This window comes from Myxocyprinus asiaticus, chromosome 21 (assembly GCF_019703515.2).
Source record: "Myxocyprinus asiaticus isolate MX2 ecotype Aquarium Trade chromosome 21, UBuf_Myxa_2, whole genome shotgun sequence".
Classification (NCBI taxonomy): Eukaryota; Metazoa; Chordata; class Actinopteri; order Cypriniformes; family Catostomidae; genus Myxocyprinus; species Myxocyprinus asiaticus.
Genome location: NC_059364.1, coordinates 29,559,397 through 29,581,942, shown reverse-complemented (window position 1 = coordinate 29,581,942; position 22,546 = coordinate 29,559,397). Strand labels below are relative to the sequence as shown.

The 22,546-nt window shown below is 37.2% G+C and overlaps 1 pseudogene; it reads right to left on the bottom strand.

The window, feature by feature from the left end:
- Positions 1 to 13,005: 13,005 nt before the first annotated feature.
- Positions 13,006 to 22,546, bottom strand: part of LOC127411776 (serologically defined colon cancer antigen 8 homolog) — a 40,182-nt pseudogene continuing 30,641 nt past the window's right edge.

Genomic DNA, 22,546 nt, shown 5'->3' with positions numbered 1-22,546 from the left:
TGACAATTCACAAAAACATTTAAAATTGAAAGAAAATTGTGACAATGAATTAGCCTTTTTTGCAAAAACATCTGAGGCATGCTGTTCATTGCCATAGAAAATGATTTTGTCTCATCCCACAGCTTACAGTAACACGCTTGGGTGCGGATTCTCACAAAAACTGTCCAGAAAATGTCCTGGTCCTATTTTACACCAAAATATAAAGAAAAGAAAAAATATAATTTATTTTTCTTCTAAAAATGTAAGCTTATTTTTAGATTTTTCTATATTGTGACATTATTTTCATAATGGTTATGCACATCTGAACCCCTAATTCCCATTACCACAACATGAAAAAAAGATATTTACATTGTAAAGTATTTATACATCATAGTAGTGCTGTCTTGCATTTTCACTGATTTAAATTGTAAAAAAAAAATTGTATATATATATATATATATGTGTGTGTGTGTGTGTGTGTGTGTGTCTTAGGCTCATAAGATGTTCACAAAAGCATTTGTCTTCAGCTTTAGTGTGTCAATAGGAAACATACAAAAAAGACTCCCAAACATTCCTTTTGCAAATACAATACAATAGAATAGAAGAACAGGGAGCCCTGCAACAGATGATATGGACCCCACAGAACATCGAGTCAGTCTTGGATTACATGAAGATACAGAAGCAGTGTTGCCACCTGTACAGAGAGGGTTGATGCTGTTGGAATGGATTAAGGTTCCTCTGCTTGTGTGGCCTGCTGCAGCCTCAGGTTATGTGATTTTTGAGAAAGATGTTCAGTGCTTTAGCATCTGTTTAACGTTGGGCAAATAAATTAGCAAGAAGCAAATACTCTCAGCTCTCTTGAATAGACCATAAATAAATCACAATTTTATCAAGGTTTTCTTTCTCAAAGTTGAAACACATAAGCACAAAAAAGATATTCTACAAAAAGTGCATTCATTTAGCAGGCGCTTTTATCCAAAACCAACTGCTAATTAGGAGGCAACGCCATAACCAGTTCATTCAAAATCTGAGGTAGATATAATACCAATTAATTTAATGTTAATTTAAAAAAATAATAATTTCAGTGTGAAAAAAGATTTCAAAATGGTTTAGTTCACATGAAATATTTTTGTTGTTGACATGTCCTGTGCAATGACATTCTATACTCTATCTAAAACTAGCTTAAACAGAATTTTGTAATAAAAAATAAATAACAAAAATTGTATGTATGCAGATTTTATGACCTCATATTAATTGAGAGGCTACATTGTATTTTTGTACTTTTAAAAAATTCATTTGTCACACTGCAGGACCATTTAAAATTGTATGGTATGGTGACAAGTTAAAATCCCTAAAATATACTTTCCATTTTATATACTGTAAATTTTAACCTTGAACATTTTTGAAAAACTCAAGAACATGTTACGCATCAACTACCCTTTTTTCTTTAAGGATATTCCAATGAGAAGAGGACTCATAAACATTAAATAACAGTAATATCAAAAAAAGAATTGTCACTTTATACAGCATATCAGAACAAATGAGGCAGGTTTAGTTCCTTCAGTGTACAAACAATCCAAAAAAAAAAAAAAAAAGAAATCTCAACAACTGGATCGACAAAACACTAAGTCCACTGAATTTACGGGGCTTCCATCAGCAGCCTGCTGCAGATATTGGTGGGAAGGGGTAACTTGAGGCTTGGAGGAAAGATAAGCGGTATAAAATATATCCAATCTGTCTTGGCTTGCTTAGTTAAAAAAAAAAAAAGACTGCCAGAGGCAGTGAGGACACAGTCGGCCGACTCCACCCTAAACCCTCCAGCTCCGCCAGGGCCAGAGATGGCTCTACTGCGGCATACACAGAGGTGGTGGACCACAAGCCTTGGATCTCATACTCTTACTTACCTCTTAGACTAGCCAATGCCTATTAGTACACATGATCTCTGCTCCCTCTTATCTGTGTTTTTAATTGCAGATGCAATCTGTAAGACTGAGTTAGCAGCAAATGTGGAATTGGCACTGGTTTAAAGAAAGAATCATGAGAATTGATTTTACGACAGACAATAAACATAATATTGTCAAATATAACTGAATTTGATTTAAGCTCCACAAACCTATGGCTAATTCTTTTAAAAGAAATATTACTAAGACAGTGATTGAGAAAATTATCTTTTCATCTGTTTAACTTATTTGGCAATGGAGCAAGACTTGAATCCAGAGGCAGCTGTGACTGTGGCAAATGGACAGATGTGAAGACAACAAAGCCAAATGAATTGACCCAAAATGGCTGCTAGTTCTTCTCTGCGAGCCAGGAGTATAGGCTGCTGAGAACTACAATGAGTTTCCACCTCACCACAGCCAAATGGGTTGACCCAAAATGTCTGCATGCTCCTCCCAAAAGCAGCTAAAAACAATACTGGATAATACTGTCATAATCTAATAAACGTTAGTCACGGGACCCTGCAAATGAGCATGTGCTCGACCTACAGAACAAACTTGATGAAAATCTGATCATTCAATACCTACTAAAGAACAATAAAAACTAAAAATTATTTATTGGCCTCATTTAGGAATATGCACAAATAAGCCAACAATACTGCAGCTTTACAAATACTACACCATGTTGTGAACATTTACAGCAGAGTAAACCAATCAACATTTCTGCCACACCTACTCATTCTTTATTATTACTGATTTCCACATAATAAAACAACAGTAAAGTCATCAAAACTTTGAAATAACACAAATGTAAATATGGGAATTGTGCATTGACCAATAAATGTTAAACAAATCAAAACTGTCTTAACTTCTTTAAAGTAGCCAACCTTTGCCTGGACATTCTCTCAACAGTCTCCCCACAGTCTGTGAACTAACCATCTGATGCACATAGCACACAAAATTGGAAAACGCTTTCTTGAACCACTCAGTATCAATCTGATTGGCTGGTTTGATAGAACTCCCGTGAGTAGAGGCACACATGACTTTTCATCAGTACTTCTGGAAACAGAATCGTGTTCACAAGGTTTCGCATTGTTACAATGAGCACTTTTGAGGGCAAAATAATCACCAGATTTGTCCAAGTTTGCCAGGTTAGTGACATCAAATCATTTAAAGATATTCAGAGTTTCATTTGAGGAACGTGGCAGAAAGTAAAACAGATATCCATGAGCAGGTCTGCATATTCTTCTTTGTTTACTTAGTTATGTCTGTGAAATACTCTATAATGAGGTTTTCTGTGCTGTACCTAGACTCTCTACACATTTTCTGCTCTTCTCCTGTATGTTTTCTGTGCAATCGCTCGTGGAAACTCATCATATAAATGATATTTGTCCCCATGACCGTCTTTTATTATTGAATGATATAATGTCTTGTTATGACTAAACCAACTGTAACTGATCGCTTTACATGTCAATTAGAGGGCTTTTCCTATCTAAGTGGGCAGTTCTTGTACAGCTGAAGCTGCTATAGATCCCAGACCTTTGCCATTTTAGTCAAAGATCTGGCTACGCGAGACTTTCTCTTAACCAACTTCATGAAGAAGATACCCGAGATGCTTTTTTTAAAGTACTGAAGGAGTTGCCATGGTGCTGACCAGTTTTCCTTAACTATGCTTGGTCCAATTTAACCATTGAAAAAATGTAAGATTTAAATTCTTTATAAAAAAAAAATATATTATATATTACAATTTATTAATGATAAGAAGAAAAGGAAAAGAAAAACAAATCTAATACATTTTTAATAAGTAAATCTTAGTTTTGTAAAAAAAAAATTAAAAAAAAAAAATCATATGTCGGTACAATTTAAAGTAATCCTGTATGTCTTCAAAACTAATTTCAAGCATTTAAAGCTGACGAATGTCATTTCTGCGCCACTAGCATTACCAAACAGAATTACAAAAATACTCTTTGTTTACAAAACAGCTTTCTGAAAAGGCCCCCCATCTGCCATTGGTCAAACAAAGAGAAAGTCCCGACCCCAACTGACACCATTGTGTTTGTATAAACGGGTCACTCAAAACAAACAGAGGAATTTTCTTAGTGCTACAGACACTGTGCATACAGTTTTCAAGAAAATGAACCTATGAATGGCTTACTTATAGTTGTCTCTGCATATTAAGCTGGGATAGAAGAAAGCATTTTAAACAGAAAAAGTTACATACTTCAGCTTTAAGCATAAGCCTTTAGATCAAATGGTTGAAGATCACAATGAACAAATTCATTCAAGAGTGTCCAAGGTTTTTACTGGTAGTGTACAGTACATGGTACAAGACTCATCACAAGACTCATCAACAACTTTACATTCAGCTATACGACATACATTTGTTTTCCCATAAACATCGTAAAGTTGTAACCACAGTCAGCGATTACTCTCCTACATAAAAAGCATGTGAAAGGAGCTAGGTGAGCACTTTTTGATGTTATAAGTGCTGAATTGGGAGCGCTTGGATGCACCACGTAACGTTTTACAGTTTACATGCCTTGGGATGTGCCCAGCACTGACATAAGCAGGAGCAGTAGAGCCACCGCTCCACAAGGCTCTGTCAGCAGGCCAGGGAGCTGTTGCCCCCGGCAGTGTGGGCCAGCTGGCCGAGGAGGGGCGGGGGAAAGAGGAGAATTAGGGTGGAGAGACTCCCTTCTGCCCCCTAGCTGAAAAATCAAGAGTGGCACTGCTGTGATACCAAGACTTTTTCAAAGCAGAATTTATTGGCACAAGGAGGGGCATCATGCACCTATTTTTTTGAGGGGGCACCAGTGGCTGTCCAGGCTCACTTGATGCCCTAGGCGAGATAAGACATAATTCAATGAAAACATGCACTTCTAGTACAATTTTTGTTTAGCATGCAGGGGGTCAAGGGTTAAAAACCCGACTTAATATATCATTTCTGTTTTTCATACACCAAGCAAAAACTGAACTTGACAGCTAGTGATCAGCATGCATTTCCATGGTATGGAAAACATCAGCTTTGAAATTTTGATGAGAACTCCTTTTGTGTTGACATGTGACTGGGTAATTTCTGCCATGGTGTTTCAAAAAAAATTGTTTTCCTACAATAGTTATGCAACTTAATTATAAAAAAAAATATTAATGTGCCCTCAATGTCAATGGGCATGATGCTTCTGAGCACAAGCCAACCAGCTTGAGTAATATCTATTGCTACTGATCAGTTTCAGTCAGAACAGAACAGAAAAGTGCATCATTGAACTGCCAGATATTTTAATCACATCTGACAGATCCCAGAAGTTATATGTATAAAATCTCTATAAAATATAGTGTAAATGTCACTCTAGGATCAGTTTAAAGCTTTATTATACTATGATGATTATGATGATCCTAGATGAGCAGTCTTATTTTCAGATATTTACTGCATCTGAGCCAAGACCGCCAGATTCTGATCAGTTTAGTTACAGAATATATGGCTCCACATATGAAAATAAAAGACTAAAGAGAAACTGGAAAGATATTACATGGTCATCATATTTTCATTCTTGGCCTGTTGAGTTGAGAAGAACTGCGAACAAAGTTTTCAAGTTTTCATATTTTCTTTTGGGTGAACTATCTTTATAAAGTAATGGCTCTTGTGATCAAATGATTTAACTCTTATTTGATCTAAAGAAGAGAGGTCCAAAAATCTCTGACCTTTTCCTTTTTCAAAACCTTTCATTCCATGCAAACAGATTCAACAAAATACAGAAAGAACACCAAAGGTACACTAAATCTGACCCAGATAAGACAATAAGGATGCTAAAGACACATGCCACATTTCCATCACTCCTTGCCAACTTCATTTGCAAGTGAAAAATTGACTAAGCCTTCTTGCTTTCGGGAGATGACAAGAGTGAGCGGTGTGCTTTCTTTTCTCTCTCAAACACACACTCTTAAATGCGTCTTCATGCGTGTGTAAAAGAGAACGATAGGGCGGGGAGCGGGGGTGGGTGGCAGGGAACCAGATGAAGCAGCCTTCGCCCGAGGCCCAGCCATCTCCCCGGCAGCAGTGCGGCTGTTCTCGGCCCCGGCACAGGCGGACATTTGTTCCATTGCACCATCTCCTCCAGCCTTTCAGCAGCGCTCCAGCTACCGCTACACATGGCTTTCTCCATCCACGCTCCCCTCCGCACACATCCACACGCCACTGCCATCTTTCTTAATGCCGCCATATGGCTGGCAGAAGCCTGTAGATTTAGGCACACATCTGCGTATACGCTACAACACTCCTTTAAGGAACAGGAGCGTGTTTGCTTGTGTGTGTGTTGTTGACAGGGAGTGATAATTGGTAAAGAAGCTCACTGGCAGATGTGGGTTTGTGAGAGAAGATGAAAATGATTGCGGAGCTTGTGTGAGCAGCGACTAATAGCAGGTGAAGTTTAACAAATCACAGAAAATAACTAGATAGCTGGGTTCCGTGTTTTTTAGATCAACAAGAATAACATTAAAACCATATTGAATACTGAATGAATAGGTTTGGTGCATATAGCTTATTTCCACTCATAATATTAAAAAGGATGTTTTTGACATAAAAAAAGCACTCATAAAAGAGTAGATTTTATTGTGTAACAGTGTACACTAACTCCCCTAAATTTAAATTATAGATTTTATGTATTAGAAATGACAAGGAAAACATTTGACCTACTGTATATTATTTCACAAAAACTCATTTGATTACATTAATCATTAACACAATTACAACATAAAAAACACACCTACTTTTGCTATTTTTCTTTGCCATTTATAGCATATTACACTGATTGAAACCATATTAGTGGCCGAATGCCAACCTGCTCTGATAATCTAACTCAGATTACAACATTTAAAAGTGGTTTTTACCACACCAACGTCAACCATCGCACTAAGCAGTGAACCGATGCCCAGAATGCATTTATGAAATAAATATAGAATCGATACGCATATGTATTATTGATGTTCTCTATAAAGTCGGTGCTATTACGCACAATCGTTGGCCAACATTCCAACCCTTTCGTATATCACTGGACCTAATCTCTAGCAGAAAATATGTGAACACCATGTGGGAAATAAATAAATAACTTGCAGGAGTGAAACATTGTGTGCCGAAAACCCCTGTGTTGCTTGGCATTGGCTCGAATGGTAAAAATAAATCAAGCTGATTTTCCAAATGTTTCATGCGTGCCACGCTGTTACAGCTCTTCGCAGCACAGACTGTGCGCCCGATCAAGAATATCTGAGGTGGGGCACCCGGCTATTTGCATGTATGCCGAAGCCATTTGCATCAACTTATTAACACGTACACCTTAACCCATGGGCAGCAGGGTGAAGTGCCCTACAGAGCAGAGACACCCGGGGCACTAAAGACGCGGGAGGCACCAGACCTCTCAGTCTCTTACTCAGCGCTGACGGCTGAAGTTTGGCTTCAACACCTTCTGTCTTACATACCAACAGCAGGAGAAATTTTTGGGCTAGCGGCACAATAAACAAAACATGTTGGAACTGACAGTGAGAGAGGAACATTTACTCATACGGGAAACTATTTCAAATTGATTTTCTCTTATTTTCCCAGCACACGGAATAGTTTTATTTGCTTTTTTTATTTACATGTGCATTACTTCATTGAACCTTTCTCTTTTTTTAGAATATTTCTCAAATTATTAGTTATTACATACATCCGTTGTAGATGAATTTGATCAATGAATTTCCATGACTTTTACATGAATTTTTCAATTGTTCATGATTACTGAATAAGTATTTATTATTATTATTATTATCATCATCATTATTATTATTATTATTATTATGTAGATAATTTTAGAGACTGCTGGGACAGATTTCCATTTGTATGTCAGGTAGAAATCTTTTATAAGAATAGATTTAAACTGTCACACTTATTAGTGTACATCTCCAATAAGACCCTCAGTGGACAGGCCAATGTTATCACGTTGGCTTGCAGGCAAGTTTTATTCTAAACCCGGCCAATGCAATATTTTAGAACACAGCATATCAAGAAAAATTTACATTCACAACAGAAATGTTTACTTTCACCATATTTCTTTTTTTTAATTTTTTTTATTTTTATTTTTTTTAAAGATATTACCGTTAATCATCTCCATGACCTTTTCAGGCCTGGAAATCACATTTTAAAATTCTCTGATATTTTGGGTTTTTCATGATTGTAGGAACCCTTCACATACTTCTTCAAACATCTAACAAAAAACCCAAACACTTTTTCTAGTGTGTAAATAACTAGAAGTGTAAAAAAATGCACATTTAATAGATCTGCAATGGTAAACCTAACTCTATATTTCACACTTTTTGTATAGAATCTCTCTAATCGTTTCATCTCGCCTCTGAGCTCGGTCTGTGTGCTCTTGTGAGAAATGTTGTGTAAATGAAAAGGTGACAAACCATTTTAACAGCTCCAGTTATGTGAGCCAAGCTCACTAACATTCCCACACTGCAGAACTAATTCAACATCCTTTTCATCCTTTATGGGGCAAGTAACTTTTCTTTGTATTTCCCTTCTCTGTTTCCTGGCCTCTCTTTCTCTGTGTGGTTTGAGGAGGTGGATGTTCACAAATATATAAAGTTCTGCAGGGAACAGAAGGATGTTGTGCTCCCAGCAGAAGCTCGGTTCAGGCTGGAGTTACTGTGGATACACCCACGTTCGCTCACTCGCCCACATACCGGATCGGGCGGTGTGCCAGATGCCCTGCAACCTGACACTCAGTGGCCACATGTGCCCTTGCTGAAAATACACACAAACACTCTAAACTGATATGAGTGTATTGCTCAAGTCACTGAGATAAATGCGCCAGATACAAAGAGATCATTCTGGTTAATTGAACAGACGTGTTTAAATGTTATAATGTGCGGCAAGTAAATTCATTTCTTACTGAATTAATGAGCAAGTCTAATTTCAGTCTGCATTTGGGCAGTTCCTTTTGTTCTTAATTATGAGTGATGAAAATTATAGGTAGACCAATATATGGTTTTTACCAATGGACCCTTTTCACATGTCCGCGTTCTCGAAGTAGAAGTCATCATACATGGCTAAACTTGAATGGCGGTGAATGGGGGACCACAGCAAATATAATGTTTGCTCCAACAATGTTTGCTACCCATTTGCTCCAACAGCAAAAAAAAAAAAAAAATCAATGATTACGCTTACACAGCTTTGCAAAAGAAGATAAAAATATACAGCGCTGGATAACAGCAGTGAGAAGAGAGAAACAGGCCAAATTTTCTGTCACTACCTCAGCAGCTGTGTTAGAAGCCTCATCACAGCTGTGGTAACTGATTTTTTAAAACTTATTCCAGGTTAAAATAATACAAAGTACAATGTTACAAATTTACACTAAATATTTGTTTACACTAAAAAAAGTTTTCTTCATTTACATTGTTAAAGAAGGCAGAAACGCATCATAACAGGTCTGTGAATAGGGGCCATTAATCAGTGTCGATATTTGCTTTTTGGAAAAATCTATGCCGATAGAATTCCTCTTTTTTTAAATTTTTTATTCCACATCAGTAAACCTCATCTGGTGATATGTATACTGTATATACACTCACCGACCACTTTAGGAACACCTGTACACCTACTTATTTATGCGATTATCTAATCAACCAATCATGTGGCAGCAGTGCAATGCATAAAACCATGCAGATACGGGTCAAGAGCTTCAGTTAATTTGTACTTAACCATCAGAATGGGGAAAAAATGTGATCTCAGTGATTTTGACCGTGGCATGATTGTTGGTGCCAGACGGGCTGGTTTGAGTATTTCTGTAACTGCTGATCTCCTGGGATTTTCACACACAACAGTCCCTATAGTTTACTCAAGAATGGTGCCAAAAACAAAAAACATGTGAGCGACAGTTCTACAGACAGAAACGCCTTGTTGATGAGAGAGGTCAACGGAGAATGGCCAGACTGGTTTGAGCTGATAAGAGAGGCTACGGTAACTCAGATAATCACTCCATACAATTGTAAAGAGCAGAATAGCATCTCAGAATGCACAACACATTGAACCTTGAGGCAGATGGACTACAACAGCAAACCTTCTGTCGGTTCGGACCAGACGGGATAGCCTTCGTTGCCCTTGTGCATCGATGAGCCCTGGGCGCCCAACACCCTGTCGTCGGTTTTTGGTTTGTCTCTCCTCGGACCACTGTCGGTAGGTACTCACCACTGCAGACCAGGAACACCCCACAAGCCTTGCCGTTTCAGAGATGCTCTGACCCAGTCGTCCGGCCATAACAGTTTGGCCCTTGTCAAAGTCACTCAGGTCTTTACTCCTGCCCATTTCTCCTGCATTCAACATGTTGACTACGAGAACTGATTGTTCGCTTACCATCTAATCTACCCAGACCTTGATATGTGGCCTTGTTGATGATCAATGTTATTGGCTTCACCTGTGAGTGGTCATTATGTTTTGGCTCATATGTCATGTATACAGTATATACAGTATATAACTCTTCATCTGGTGAATATTGGTAAATACATACATATAGAGCATTGTAATGGAGCCAAATCTCAGAAATATCAAAATAAGAGTCCCTGGTGTATTTTTGGCTTGTTTATGGTTAAAAGTTTCACGTTATGCACCAAATCTGAATTGTTCTGGTTCTTATTGGGATTTTGGTTGTACAGTAAAATGCTTTTGGGATTTATTAATTTTGGACTGTTGTAGCCTCAATGTCAGAGCCCGTCATAGTAAGGAAAGACTAAGTAATTTTTTTTTTTTTATCATTCTATACATTGTTTAAAAACTTGTCCGATTAATTGGTTATATGACTTTTACACCACCTTAGTTATTGGAATCGGCAAAATCCACTATCGGTCGACATCTAATGAAAATATTTCAAGCCTGTTTTGTTAATCATCCTTTAACTAATTAATCAGTCTTGAAGTAATTAAGAAGTAACTAAAAGTAGTCATGTTGTTATATTCATGTTGCGATAATTGCATTTTAATGAAGTATTTAGCAATTTGTACAATACATTTGTAAAGAACCCCACCCATCTCTGGTCACTCATGTACACATTCTTCTTTGTATTGCATTATTTATTGTATTACAAGAAAAATAAAGGGAATACTTTTCATTTAAAGTACTTTTGGTGCAATAAAGTTGATGAAGTATGTAATGTTTTTAATGTTAAAAAACTTTCTTCTATCCCAGCTTAATGCCAAGTAAGGCTGAAACGATTTGTCGAAGTTATCAACAATATCGACAATAAAAAAAAATAGTAGAATTGTCAAAAATCGAATAGTCGTTTGATCTCATTTAACGTAACATGAGATCATATTAATCTCTAATGATGACGTGTGAGAGCAGCACTGCAGTTCGTGCCTGACTGAGGAGAGAAAGAATTACACAGATCACAGTCCAGATGCACTCTAAACTTTTCAGGTGTTGTAGATTGCAAAGTATGAGGGAATAATATGTCCTGATCTAAGGGGAAGAGATTGAAACTGCACCCGGCTGAGGCACATTCTGTCGCAGGGACGCTCATCCCTCGAGTGCGCATGCTTAATGCAGCTAGATTATAACGTGATGACTCACGACTTATTGAATCATAATATATGTCACTGTGCATTTCTTATCGTGAAGAAAATTGGCTTTTTTTTTTTTTTTTTTTTTGTGAATTAAAGATGTATTGAAGTGAACAGAAAGGTGAAAGAGGGTAGTCTTCACCCCATTATACATTGCAACAAAATACGTTTTTGATTTGTTTTTGTTTTGGTTTGTTTTCCAATATAAATATCTAAAACTCCTTTAAAACAATGTACATTTTCTTTATCAGCTGTAAAGCAGAAGAAATTTTGTTATGAGAATGTTGACTATAATATTAAAAATAAAAATATTTTAAAATATCTAAAAATCCTTTAAAAAAAAAAAAAAGATGCATTCACCTGAGAAGCAGCATATAAGATATGTTTAGACTTGCTTTTAGAGAATAGATCTCGAATATGAGTATATTTAGTTTTTACTGAACTCACAGAAGTATAACCAAGTGAAAAAATACACTTATATACAAAATACACTTATATTTAAGATACATTCTCTTAAAGCAAGTCTAAATATCTTATATGTTGCTTCTCATGTAAATGTATCTTGTTTTAAGAATTTTTAGACAATGTTAAATGGAAAACAAGACAAAAACACTTGTTAACAACAGGATTTTTTTGTAGTGAAATTTTTACTGAATTAAACATAATAAAAAGTATTTTTTTCCTTTAATTCAGTGAATGTCATTTAGAGGTATTTTTAAAAGATTATTTTGTCCTCTTTATTGTTAGTAAGCACGTTTAATACAACCTTTTAAGTCAGGGCACAAGCTGAATAATCGGTTAAGAGCTAATCATTAATCATTGCAATAATCGCCGAATAAACTTTCTAATAATCGTTAGATTAATTGATTATCAAAATAATCATTAGTTGCAGCCCTAATGCCAAGACAACTATAAGTAAACCATTTGTAGGATAATTTACTCCAAAACAGCAAAAACTGTGTCTCTTTGGCACTATAAAAATGACATTTGTTTTGAGCGGTCCATCCAGCCCAACACAACAGTGGCTCGACCAATGGCGTGAGTTTGGGGCTGAACTATCTGTTTGCTTGATCAACGGACAGTGGCAGTGTTTTAAAAAGTTTAATTCCATTTGGTGATGCTAGTGGTGAAGATATTACACACTTGAGCTTTAAGCTTAGACTTTCTTGCCCAACATACAAAATATATATTTTAAAATCCTATAAATATATTTTAAAAAGTTACAGAATCAAATCACTTTTCAGTGTGTATAGAATCAAACTGAATTGTTCTGCATCTACAAAAATTGCTTTGGAATTCATTTTGAAACCAATGAACCGTGAATCACTCAAATCAATTCAATGTCAACCCCAAGATTCACACCCCTAATTGTTGTTGATTTTACCTACGTCCCTCTTTATGCAAATGCTGTGATTCCACTAAACAAGCTCCTATTAGGACTGACTGCCTGTCTGTGTGATACTAGTGAGTAGGACTCCAGGTCAGTACAGCATATGTGCGTGTGTGTTTACCTTTGTTTCATGCGCTGGTACATCCTCCCATGTTGCACACACTGCTCCTCCATCTCTTCAGAGCAGCCTCGCAGTTTCTCTGTGCTCTCCTGCAGGTGCTCTCTCTCCAGAGACAACTGCTCGATCTCTGCTCTATGTACAGAAAAACACAATTCAGGTTTACAACTCACATTCTGATATTGATATTGTCTATTCATACTCAACCTAGTATGACTCCTGTTTAGAGTGACTCCTGTATTTTGTAATCACACAGAATGATAATTAAGGAGATTTAAATGCTGTTGTCATTCACAAAATGTTGTGGTGTGAAAATGGCCAATTAGCAACTGACAAAACAATTTTTTTGGCCTTTTTTCACTGTAGAGTAGGACTGTAGAGACAGGAAAGGAAATGATGGGGAGAAAGAAGGGGAATGGGTTCAGGAAATGTTGTGAGTTAGATTCAAACTTGTATTTTCCACATGAGCACCACAGCTCAATGTGTCATAACACATGCACCAACCCGTAAACCATGGCTCCAACTACCGTTTTGTAAACTGTCAGAAAGAGAGAAATGTGTGCGACTCATTTCTTAACAAGTCCACACTCTTGTGGCACAAAAAATACCTGAGCACAAGCCATCAGGTACAGCCCTGCCAAGTCAACTCCATTGGCACTGTTAACACACTGTTCCCCAAACGGAAGACATCAGCTCCCAAAAACGGATCCCTGTTTGAATGTGTAAACTTTTTTTGTGTTCAGTCAACAGTGCACACCGCAATGGCAATTGTTTGATTAAACTGTAATCGATCCAACTAATGCTTTACAGTCAGCCAGTCATTATCATAATATTAAGCCCTTTAGAATAAGAACCTTGTGCTTCCTGTCAGGGTCATGATATCGGTGTCGGGCTTTATTTTTCCTCCATTAATCCCTTTCTTAATCACCTTTTATGCAGTTCACTTAAAGAAATGTTACAGGTTCAATACAAGTTCAGTTCAACCAACAGCGTTTGTGGCATTTTGTTGATTATCATGAAAAATAATTTTGACTAGTCTCTCGCTTATTAAAAGAAGCAAAAATCTAAGTTAAAGTAAGGCACTTACAATGAAAGTGAATGGGGCCAGTACCTAAACGTTAAAATGGACCCTTTTCACACGCCCGCGTGTTGCAAAGCGGAAGTCGTCATAGTTGGCTAATCTTGAATGGTGGTGAATGGGGACCACAGGAAATTTAATTTTTGCTTACCTGTTTGCTCCAACAGCAAAAGAAAAAAAAAAATCAACGATTATGATTTCACAGCTTTGCAAAAGAAGATAAAAATATACAGCGCTGGATAACAGCAGTGAGAAGAGAGAAACAGGCCAAATTTTCTGTCACTACTTCAGCAGCTGTGTTAGAAGCCTCATCACAGCTGTGGTAACTGATTTTTTTAAACATATTCAGGGTAATATAATACAAAGTACAATGCTACATAAAATTGGAAATATAAAAAAATAATACATTTTCAACATTAAAGAAGGCAGAAACGCGTCATAACAGGTCTGTGAAAAGGGTCCATACACACCATTTTCAAAGGATTGCCAGAAAAAGTAAACATTATATGTGTTAACATGATTTTAGTGTGATAAAATTGCTTGCTAATTTTATCTGTGTAAAGTTATATCCAACATTACAATTTTGTTGTCATGATGATTTAACGCTGGTAACTCCAGTAATGTGATAAATGCTGTAATGTTTACGTCTTAAGGCTATATTTTTGAAACAGTGTGTATTTCATGGATTGGCCCCATTTATTTCCAATGTAAGTGCCTTACAACTGTAACCGTGAATTTAGCTTTAAATAAAGAAAAGAAAAAAAGACGGATGAGCCGGATTATTTTTTGTTAAGAAACATTATGCCAAAAATGCTGTTATTTGAGCATAAATTGTTTTAAACAGAATATTTTCAACATTCTCTGTAACTGTCCAATACTGTAATATGAGGTCATAAAGTATATAATTATATAACAATAAAAAAATCCTGTTAACATTTTTTTTAAATGAATTGTCTGAATTAGAAGTTTGTCAAATACTCATGTGAGTGTGTGCATTTGCCAACACAAACAATTAGAGTGCTTAAATTACAGTACGACCACAAACACATGAAGAGTATCTGCCGCATCCATCTTCTCAGAGGTCTTCTTGAGTTCGATGTGCAGGCTAAAGGGGGAGGGCAAGCAGCAGTGGCCTGTACCTTCCCAAGCTGGGCTGACCGACCATGGCAGATTGCAAGCTGTGATGTGAGTAATGCGCTTTACACTGTTTTAACAGCTGACTACCCCAGAGGCCTGAGGTGAGAGGCACATGTGATAGGCAGAGAGCAAAGCCTGCGCAGAAGACAGGCTACCGTGTGCCAGGCTACAGTGACAGCTCCCTTACTGGGGCACACACTAGAGCAGTATGGCACGGAAAGGATGCCACGCTCTGGATAACACACCGCGTGGAGCTCTTTACTGACTCCGTGAAGATACAGAATTCACAAAGCATCAACAAGATTAAACAGTTGAGAAGAGGATGTCAGACAATCTGCATTTCAGATACAGACACTGATTTTTACTACAAGGAATAGCACAGATAAGTACTATGTTTAGATCGATGAACTGCAGTTGAAAAGGGTTCCCAAATGTTACTGTTCAACTGTAGATATGCTAAACATGCTAGTCCTGATGAAAGAAGTGCTCCCAGACCTTTAGACCAATATTGAATTTCCATGAATTTTCTAGTCATTAGTGTTTTTGTTTTTTTACAATTATTATTATTTTATAGAGACTGCACTCACAAAGAGCAATTTCTAGCTGATAAAGATTTTAGAGCCAAGCATAACTAGAAAAAAATTATATTCACTATAGACATTTTGATTTTTTAAAGATGTTAGTAATTTCCATGACTTTTCCAGGCCTGGAAATCACAATTTGAAAACTCTCTGATATGTTTTCTGTAAGCGTGGGAACCCTGGACACCATATGCTTCAGTAAATAGAGGCCTGGCAACCAAACTGAACTCAACAGGACCTGACAAACTGTAAGGTTTTAAGTTTTCCATGTATAACTTCTGATTTAAAGTAGGTTTGAATTTTTAATTAATATAAAAAAAATACATTATTTCATTATCATTATTATATTTTATGTTTTAATTTGAACAAATCACTTTCATTTGTGTACACACACACTCTGGCAATGGATGAAATTAAACGCAACTCAGGGTCTAGTTGAAGACACTAAAGGCACTAAAAAGAGAGTGAGCTATTTCAGGTACGGTCTTAAAATTTGACAGTACTGGTCAGGTTGGGTCAGGTCGCAGAGCATCTTTTGCGGGTTGGGTTTGGGCTTTGACTTAATGTCAATTCAGACCACTATCAGTAAAGTAAATAGGATATTAAAGGAGTAAAAACATTACATGCCTGCTACTCTGGGTGGGTTTCTCCAGCTTTGCACCAAGTGTGTGACTCTCCTCTTTAAGTTTCCCAATTAGGCTGTTCTGAGCACTCAGCAGAATATGTTTCTCTCACTGTGCACAGATAAAGCATAGATTCATTAACACAGCACTGGCACAGTTATGCTTAAATATATGTTTCATATAACACCAAAACAATACATATTAATAACTGTTCTTTATGGGTCTATATGTTGTTCAAATATATAAAAGTTCAGGATCATGTGTCAACATGAGGAACCATATTGTTTGAGGCTGTTCCATTGAAAGTGGTGTGTTATAATCTGCCATTGAAAACTGAGGAACTGAATGCTTTGATAACTCTTTGATACATGGTTTGCTTTGGTTTTCAAGAGTAATTTAAGGTGCAGCATATTCAGTCTGGTAAATCATTCTTCCATTATGGTTGTCTTTGGTCACTGACTGGGATTTATAACAAGGAACATATGTCATACAGTATATTATATTGTAAGCATGAGTGCTGTGCAGTAAGAGTATTCTTTGGATTTATGGTTCCTCAGGAGGACCCATAAATCTCAGATATATACAAGGTTTCCACACCTTTTGACAATTACATTTCTATTACTTTTACACTCATTCATTATAAGCATAAATATAAATATATATATTACTAGATAAGCATAAATATATATATATATATATATATATATATATATTTATAGAGATAAGATTTCTAGCCATCTATTTTAGAGCTAAGAAACACTGCAAAAATCTTCTTCACAATAAAGATTTCCATGATATTTCTAGGCCTTAAAAAAACAACCTTAAAATTCCCTGATATTTTCATGGTTTCTATGACCATGGAAATCCTGTGTATATTAATTGCAAGTTGCAAAAAATAAAGGTTTGCTAAATATTGCACTGAATGTCCATATTATATATGCATATTGATATAGAATATATATATATATATATATATATATATATATATATATATATATATATATATATATATACACACACACACACACACACACACACACACACACACACAGTTGTGCTCAAAAGTTTGCATACCCTAGGAGAATTGGTAATATTTGTACCATTTTTAAAGAAAACATGAGTGAGCAGGCAAAACACATTTCTTTTATTTCTTATGGGATTCGTATTCAACTGTAGGTTATAACAGAATGGCACAATCATAAAAGAAAACATGGCAACAAAGAAAAAAATTAAATGACCCCTGTTCAAAAGTCTGCATACCCTTAGTTCTTAATACTGTGTATTGACCCCTTTAGCATCAATGACAGCGTGCAGTCTTTTGTAATAGTTGTCTATGAGGCCCCAAATTCTTGCAGGTGGTATAGCTGCCCATTCGTCTTTGCAAAATGCCTCCAGGTCATGCAAAGTCTTTGGTTGTCTTGCATGAACCGCACTTTATCTCCCCAGAGTGGCTCGATGATATTAAGGTCAGGAGACTGTGATGGCCACTCCAGAACCTTCACCTTTTTCTGCTGTAACCACTGGAGGGTCAACTTGGCCTTGTGCTTAGGGTCATTGTCGTGCTGGAAAGTCCAAGAGCATCCCATGTGCAGCTTTCGTGCAGAAGAATGCAAATTGTCTGCCAGTATTTTCTGATAACATGCTGCATTCATCTTGCCATCAATTTTCATAAGATTCCCCGTGCCTTTAGAGCTCACACACCCCCAAAACATCAGCGAGCCACCACCATGCTTCACAGTGGGAATGGTATTATTTTCACTATAGGCATTGTTGACCCCTCTCCAAACATAGTGCTTATGGTTGTGACCATAAAGCTCTATTTTGGTCTAGTCACTCCAAATTACAGTGTGCCAGAAGCTGTGAGGTGCGTCAAGGTGCTGTCGGGCATATTGTAACCAGGCTTTTTTGTGGCATTGGCACAGTAAAGACTTCTTTCTGGCAACTCGACCATGCAGCTCATTTTTGTTCAAGTATCGTCGTATTGTGCTCCTTGAAACAACCACACCGTCTTTTTCCAGAGCAGCCTGTATTTCTCCTGAGGTTACCTGTGGATTTTTCTTTGTATCCCGAACAATTCTTCTGGCAGTTGTGGCTGAAATCTTTCTTGGTCTACCTGACCTTGGCTTGGTATCAAGGGATCCCCGAATTTTCCACTTCTTAATAAGTGATTGAACAGTACTGACTGGCATTTTCAAGGCTTTGGATATCTTTTTATATCCTTTTCCATCTTTATAAAGTTCCATTACCTTGTTACGCAGGTCTTTTGACAGTTCTTTTCTGCTCCTCATGGCTCAGTATCTAGCCTGCTCAGTGCATCCATGTGAGAGCTAACAAACATTGACTATTTATACACAGACACTAATTGCAATTTAAAAAGCCACAAGTGTGGGAAATAAACCTTTAATTGCCATTTAAACCTGTGTGTGTCTCCTTGTGTGTCTGTAACAAGGCCAAACATTCAAAGGTATGTAAACTTTTGATCAGGGCCATTTGGGTGATTTCTGTTATCATTATGATTTAAAAAGGAGCCAAACAACTATGTGATAATAAATGGCTTCATTTTGAAAATATGACTGATCATGCAAAAAAAGGATAGTGATCCTAAAATAAAAGAGTGTTTTGCATGATCAGTCATATTTTCAAAATCAATGCCAAAATTTCTGTATGTATGTATGTATATGTGTGTGTGTGTATATGTATGTATATATATATATATATATATATATATATATATATATATATATATATATATATTAACACAGTATATTACATAAAAGCAATGATTCCAGTCCTCAAATCTGATTGGAGAGAATTTCCATGAGTACTAATGTCTCACACCATCAGCACTTGGACGCAGCGTAGATGTGTAAAAGAGCTAGATGTGTCTTTTCGTTTTTCCCTGTGACATTAAAGATTTTAGCCAGCAGGTGGCGACAAAAGACAATTTTTATGTGTAATGAGTCAGTAAAGTAGTACATGCGTTGAGTTTACATTTTACATTTATGCATTTGGCAGATGCTTTTATCCAAAGTGACTTACAGTGCCCTTATTACAGGGACAATCCCCCTGGAGCAACCTGGAGTTAAATGCCTTGCTCAAGGACACAATGGTGGTGGCTGTGGGGATTGAACCAACAACCTTTTGCTTATCAGTTCAGTGCTTTAGTCCACTACACCACCACCACTCCAGTAATATAGATATAGTTAGTGCATGTCAGTCAGCAAGCGGTTTCTTAGAAGTCATTGGCATTGTCTCAAATTGCTCAAATTACTACTACAACAGTACACCTTGGAAATACAGTTTAACTAACAGCATCATAATTAAGGCTTATTTATGAGTTATTACACAAATTCAAGGCGCTTACCTTTTACCTGCGTTTCCGCATTGGAGAAGATTCAACATGGCGGCGGAGAGAAAGGTTTCTATAGTGAATGACTCTTGCGCACCGGCTACCACGAAATAGGGAGGAATACCCCAGGTTGGATGGCTATTTTTCCACAGAGAAAATAGGATGTATTTGACCAAATGACATTATCTTCAGCAAGCTGACTAACACACTACACCATCTCTGCTTGAGCGTCGTGACAAACGCAGGTAATGGATCAAACTCAATCTTTCTGTCTCTCAAACACACACACACATCCTTGTTTCTCCGATAACTTGTAAGAATCAGCCCAAGCCATTGGTACTAGTTCTAAAGTGACATTTTCAAATTAGTAATGGAGGACTGGGCGCATCTTTTGAACTAGCAATGGCAGATTCTGATCCATCGAGTAAGAAAGTACGTCCATGCACAGCTGCGTTTTTTGTGACAGTCCTTAGTTTTTCCTCTTTTTTTTTACATTTATTTATTCGTTGAACTGTTGTATTTATGCAATATCACACTCGCAATCGTGCTGTATAGCCCTAAATCAGCATGGCTGTAATTACCTGCGGCCAAATCACAACAGTGCTGATGTAGGGCCATACAGCACTCTTGCTTGTGTAATATTGCTTAAATATACACACACAGAGAAATAGAAACTGACAGAAAGAGAAAAAGTAATCAAAACATGGGCTTTAGCATTCATTAAGTTTAGTTTTAAAAAAAAAAAAAAAAAAAAGAGAGTTCCAAAAGTTCAGAAGCTGTTGAAAAGTTCACCAAACGAATCCTAATGAGTTGCTGTGCTTTGAAACTAGCTGGGCATGTGCAGGCCACAGATAAAACAGCACACACAAAACAGGATAAAAAGACAAACAAACTGGATTCTAAACAAACGGGGCAGAGTAAATAAAAAAAAAAAAAAAAAAAAGAACGCTATCATCTAGGGGCGATTCTGTCTTAACTACTAAAAACCAATCCGTTTAGAGTTAGAGAGACGGGGGGGGACAAAAATAATTAGCTATTGAGAGTGGCCATTATATGCTTAGTGAGGGAAGTGGTCTGTGGTATTAAAGGACTAATTCCATAAGCCCAGAGAGCTTCCTGCTGAGCCTCTGAAGCCATTTCTCTTTAGACAACATGTGTGCCGTGCAGCCGCGCCAAAAAGAAGCCCTTTGTTTTCACTGTGCTTTGTTCTGGCCATCAGCATGCCTCAAGTTTCTGGAAACACAGGTAAATAAACTAAACTCGCCCATCCAGATGGTGCAACAGATGTGAGAGCAGCACTCTGAAATCAGCAGACAGTGGGCAGCGCAGCCCGCATCCCCCCCATTTTTAAATGCTAACTAATACGTAGCGCTGCAGAGCCGAGCATCTGCTCCCTTCGGCCAGCCAAAGGTTACAGGTGTTCCTGATGCCGTATCGCACAGTGTAGCTCACACCTGGGGCATGCAGGGGTGTGGGAGGTGGAAGGGCGCGTGAGGTGGTTTTTCTGGCAAGGGGCAGTGCACCGGCGAACACCCACCACTCCTCTCGTGCTGCGCCTTCATTTGCTGGAGCGTCTGTGTCAGCTCACATTCGCGCTGCTGTGCCTGGAAGGTCAGAGCAGCCATGTCTTCTCCGCAGCAGTGCTCTTCCGCCTCCTTCTCCTGCCTGCAGAGTGAGAGAGAGAGGGAGAAAACATGAAAGACAGAGTGATACACATGTAGATTAGTGATATACATGGATACCTGGGTATATCTAAGCAATAGGGTACGAGAGGCCGTGATATTGTGTATATAATCATGGCTAAAGGGCATTGTTAGGCATGACATGCAGTAGAGTGCTTGCAACTTCTAGGGTTGTGACTAAATTTACTATATAGCATGCCTTTTAGTTCTGTATAAGCTTTTTTTAATATTATTGTTACTACATAAAATAAAGACAGATTTTTATAAGACCAAAGCAAATCATCATGTGATGTCCTTCTGCTAGAAGACATGGTGCCTGACATGTAAACCTACCTAGTGCTAAGGTTAATAGTTGGCCTCTATTGGTGCTGTGCAATGATATGCATAGTAGCTAGGTGAATAGGTGAAATGATATATTGGCCAGGACCGGAATTTCTATAAATACTGTATATTTATAAACCATTGCTTTACCTCATCTCTTGTGACCCTACATTTTTGACACTCTACCATATTAACACCATAAGTATCCTTTAATCTATTTATCTTTATAGTTTTTTTTATTTTAAAGGAAGTTCACAAAAAATCTAAAATTCTGTCATTGACTCACCCTCATGTCGTTCCAAACCCATATGCTGACAAGGAAGAGAATTTTTAAGAATATTCACATAGCTCCTTTCCATAAAATAAAAGTTCACAGTGACCACATCTGTCAAGTTCAGGACAAAAACATAAAAATAAAAAAAATCCCCCCATATCCCCTTTTGATTCAGGTAAAAAAATAACAGCATATGAGTTTAGAATAACATGAGGGTGAGAGATTTTTTTTTTTTTTTCAGGTAATCTATTCCTTTTAACCTTTTCCATTGATTTCATTCAACTGTGCTATGCAAGAACTAGAACTATTGGCAATATTGTAATCATTTACAGAAAAGCTAAAATAGCTTTGTTGATTCTGACTCCCAGAAAGAGAGAGACAGTGGTTTTAGAGATTGACTATTTGACATTGATAAGCTCAAATAAAGCATCTCTACATTAAAGCACCTTGACAGTGGAAACAAAAGCGATGTTGTAACTGCGATGAATCATCTTC